The sequence below is a fragment of the Heterodontus francisci genome, unplaced genomic scaffold, assembly GCF_036365525.1.
Source record: "Heterodontus francisci isolate sHetFra1 unplaced genomic scaffold, sHetFra1.hap1 HAP1_SCAFFOLD_1736, whole genome shotgun sequence".
In the NCBI taxonomy this organism is placed as follows: Eukaryota; Metazoa; Chordata; class Chondrichthyes; order Heterodontiformes; family Heterodontidae; genus Heterodontus; species Heterodontus francisci.
Window position 1 is genome coordinate 15,001 of NW_027141585.1, and position 5,000 is coordinate 20,000.

Below are 5,000 nucleotides of genomic sequence, written 5' to 3' on the forward strand. Positions count from 1 at the left end.
CAAAAATCGCAAAAGTAAGTAAAAAGTGTGAAATCATTAACCAAAAACTCGAAAATAATGTGCAGAGACTAAGTCCGAAAGGGCAAATGGTTAACCAGTAAGCAGAGTCATCATTAACCAAAAATCGCAAAAGTAAGTAAAAAGTGTGAAATCATTAACCAAAAATCGCAAAAGTAAGTAAAAAGTGTGAAATCATTAACCAAAAACTCGAAAATAATCTCCAGAGACTAAGTCCGAAAGGGCAAATGGTTAACCAGTAAGCAGAGTAATCATTAACCAAAAATCGCAAAAGTAAGTAAAAAGTGTGAAATCATTAACCAAAAATCGCAAAAGTAAGTAAAAAGTGTGAAATCATTAACCAAAAACTCGAAAATAATGTCCAGAGACTAAGTCCAAAAGGGCAAATGGTTAACCAGTAAGCAGAGTAATCATTAACCAAAAAGCGCAAAAATATGTTAAAAGTGTGAAATCATTAACCAAAAACTCGAAAATAATGTGCAGAGACTAAGTCCGAAAGGGCAAATGGTTAACCAGTAAGCAGAGTAATCATTAACCAAAAATCGCAAAAGTAAGTAAAAAGTGTGAAATCATTAACCAAAAACTCGAAAATAATCTCCAGAGACTAAGTCCGAAAGGGCAAATGGTTAACCAGTAAGCAGAGTAATCATTAACCAAAAATCGCAAAAGTAAGTAAAAAGTGTGAAATCATTAACCAAAAACTCGAAAATAATGTCCAGAGACCAAGTCCGAAAGGGCAAATGGTTAACCAGTAAGCAGAGTAATCATTAACCAAAAATCGCAAAAGTAAGTAAAAAGTGTGAAATCATTAACCAAAAATCGCAAAAGTAAGTAAAAAGTGTGAAATCATTAACCAAAAACTCGAAAATAATCTCCAGAGACTAAGTCCGAAAGGGCAAATGGTTAACCAGTAAGCAGAGTAATCATTAACCAAAAATCGCAAAAGTAAGTAAAAAGTGTGAAATCATTAACCAAAAATCGCAAAAGTAAGTAAAAAGTGTGAAATCATTAACCAAAAAGTCGAAAATAATCTCCAGAGACTAAGTCCAAAAGGGCAAATGGTTAACCAGTAAGCAGAGTAATCATTAACCAAAAATCGCAAAAGTAAGTAAAAAGTGTGAAATCATTAACCAAAAACTCGAAAATAATCTCCAGAGACTAAGTCCGAAAGGGCAAATGGTTAACCAGTAAGCAGAGTAATCATTAACCAAAAGGCGCAAAAGTAAGTAAAAAGTATGAAATCAGTAACCAAAAAGCGCAAAAATATGTTAAAAGTGTGAAATCATTAACCAAAAAGTCGAAAATAATCTCCAGAGACTAAGTCCGAAAGGGCAAATGGTTAACCAGTAAGCAGAGTAATCATTAACCAAAAATCGCAAAAATATGTTAAAAGTGTGAAATCATTAACCAAAAACTCGAAAATAATGTGCAGAGACTAAGTCCGAAAGGGCAAATGGTTAACCAGTAAGCAGAGTAATCATTAACCAAAAAGGGCAAAAGTAAGTAAAAAGTATGAAATCATTAACCAAAAAGCACAAAATTAAGTTAAAAGTGTGAAATCATTAACCAAAAAGTCGAAAATAATGTCCAGAGACCAAGTCCGAAAGGGCAAATGGTTAACCAGTAAGCAGAGTAATCATTAACCAAAAATCGCAAAAGTAAGTAAAAAGTATGAAATCATTAACCAAAAAGGGCAAAAGTAAGTAAAAAGTATGAAATCATTAACCAAAAATCGCAAAAGTAAGTAAAAAGTATGAAATCATTAACCAAAAATCGCAAAAGTAAGTAAAAAGTATGAAATCATTAACCAAAAAGCACAAAATTAAGTTAAAAGTGTGAAATCATTAACCAAAATGTCGAAAACAATGTCCAGAGACTAAGTCCGAAAGGGCAAATGGTTAACCAGTAAGCAGAGTAATCATTAACCAAAAATCGCAAAAGTAAGTAAAAAGTGTGAAATCATTAACCAAAAACCCGAAAATAATGTCCAGAGACTAAGTCCGAAAGGGCAAATGGTTAACCAGTAAGCAGAGTAATCATTAACCAAAAATCGCAAAAGTAAGTAAAAAGTGTGAAATCATTAACCAAAAACTCGAAAATAATGTCCAGAGACTAAGTCCGAAAGGGCAAATGGTTAACCAGTAAGCAGAGTAATCATTAACCAAAAGGCGCAAAAGTAAGTAAAAAGTATGAAATCAGTAACCAAAAAGCGCAAAAATATGTTAAAAGTGTGAAATCATTAACCAAAAACTCGAAAATAATGTGCAGAGACTAAGTCCGAAAGGGCAAATAATTAACCAGTAAGCAGAGTAATCATTAACCAAAAAGCGCAAAAATATGTTAAAAGTGTGAAATCATTAACCAAAAACTCGAAAATAATGTCCAGAGACTAAGTTCGAAAGGGCAAATGGTTAACCAGTAAGCAGAGTAATCATTAACCAAAAATCGCAAAAGTAAGTAAAAAGTGTGAAATCATTAACCAAAAAGCACAAAATTAAGTCAAAAGTGTGAAATCATTAACCAAAAAGTCGAAAATAATCTCCAGAGACTAAGTCCGAAAGGGCAAATGGTTAACCAGTAAGCAGAGTAATCATTAACCAAAAAGCGCAAAAATATGTTAAAAGTGTGAAATCATTAACCAAAAACTCGAAAATAATGTGCAGAGACTAAGTCCGAAAGGGCAAATAATTAACCAGTAAGCAGAGTAATCATTAACCAAAAAGCGCAAAAATATGTAAAAAGTGTGAAATCAGTAACCAAAAAGCGCAAAAGTAAGTAAAAAGTGTGAAATCATTAACCAAAAACTCGAAAATAATCTCCAGAGACTAAGTCCGAAAGGGCAAATGGTTAACCAGTAAGCAGAGTAATCATTAACCAAAAAGCGCAAAAATATGTTAAAAGTGTGAAATCATTAACCAAAAACTCGAAAATAATGTGCAGAGACTAAGTCCGAAAGGGCAAATAATTAACCAGTAAGCAGAGTAATCATTAACCAAAAAGCGCAAAAATATGTAAAAAGTGTGAAATCAGTAACCAAAAAGCGCAAAAGTAAGTAAAAAGTGTGAAATCATTAACCAAAAACTCGAAAATAATCTCCAGAGACTAAGTCCGAAAGGGCAAATGGTTAACCAGTAAGCAGAGTAATCATTAACCAAAAAGCGCAAAAATATGTTAAAAGTGTGAAATCATTAACCAAAAACTCGAAAATAATGTCCAGAGACTAAGTCCGAAAGGGCAAATGGTTAACCAGTAAGCAGAGTAATCATTAACCAAAAATCGCAAAAGTAAGTAAAAAGTGTGAAATCATTAACCAAAAAGCACAAAATTAAGTTAAAAGTGTGAAATCATTAACCAAAAAGTCGAAAATAATCTCCAGAGACTAAGTCCGAAAGGGCAAATGGTTAACCAGTAAGCAGAGTAATCATTAACCAAAAAGCGCAAAAATATGTTAAAAGTGTGAAATCATTAACCAAAAATCGCAAAAGTAAGTAAAAAGTGTGAAATCATTAACCAAAAAGTCGAAAATAATGTCCAGAGACTAAGTCCGAAAGGGCAAATGGTTAACCAGTAAGCAGAGTAATCATTAACCAAAAAGCGCAAAAATATGTTAAAAGTGTGAAATCATTAACCAAAAACTCGAAAATAATGTCCAGAGACTAAGTCCGAAAGGGCAAATGGTTAACCAGTAAGCAGAGTAATCATTAACCAAAAAGGGCAAAAGTAAGTAAAAAGTATGAAATCATTAACCAAAAAGTCGAAAATAATGCCCAGAGACTAAGTCCGAAAGGGCAAATGGTTAACCAGAAAATCCGTCGAATAATGTCCAGAGACTAAGTCCGAAAGGGCAAATGGTTAACCAGTGGAAGGGCGATCAAGCGGAAAAATTTGCCCCGGTTACCCGGGATGGAGTTCCAGAGGTCCGGCCAGAGTTGTCAAATTCGTCCCGCTGATCGGACGCTTGTCATTCGGGTGGCTGGGGGTTGGCGGGGTATCTGCACAGTAGTAGGAGGTGGCAAGTCGGGACTTGGACGTTTATTCCAAGAGTCCACCCGAGCCTCCAGGTCTGCAGAGACCGACCCTAGCTGCCGCCCAACCGACTTTTAAGCCTTTTTCGGATGGGGATTTTTTCCCATTTTCGTCCATTTTTCGGGTTTTCTGTCGGGCTTAATAGGCGGCAGCCTGACCCCCGGCCGAGGCGGGGGGCGCACTCTCCCTTGCGTAAGGGTCCGGATTTGCCCCGGAAAGTGCCCCCGACGGCCTCCCGACCCGGGTGCCTGCAGGGCGGGGGAAAGGGTAGTCCCAGCCGCAGGAAATCATTAACCAAAAGACTTAGCCGTCGGGGCAGAGGCTAAGACCCGGGCTGGTGAAATCATTAACCAAAAGGAATGCACCCTTTTCCGAAAGTGCAGGCCGAAATAAGGCGAGCCTTGGGCCGGGAAGGCCAAAACCCCCAACTCATGGAAGTGTATGGGGTCGGACTCGGCGACTTTCCCGGGCCCCGAGTTGACCTTTCCCCACGGGGGCGGTCAAGTTGCTCCCGCCAAGAGGGCACGTTGCATTTGCTGCCGCTCTAGTCCCCGGGCTAGTTAATCAGTTGCCGTCGGAAGTCCCGATGCCGAAATGAAAAATGGCCGTTGCGGCGATTTGGCGCCTCATTTTCGGAAGGACTACCGGCAGGCAACCCGCCGAATTGACACTTGCGATTCGGGTGGCTGGGGGTTGGCGGGGTACCCGGAGATTTTCGGGAACTCGATTTTCAGAACTTTTGCTGGCAGCGGTTGCACTTGCAAAGTGGCCGAAGAAGTGCTCCCTCAAGGAAGGACCTTCTTTTGAAATAAAAGACCTTCCGAAGAGTGCCTGGAAGTCATTTATGAGCATTTAAGGGTAAATCTGGCGGACTTTCCATGCTCTGTTGCCGGCTCTGAAATATCGCACAGTTGGGTCTAGGCCGGTAGACTGGCTGTGAAAACAGACAAAGTGTT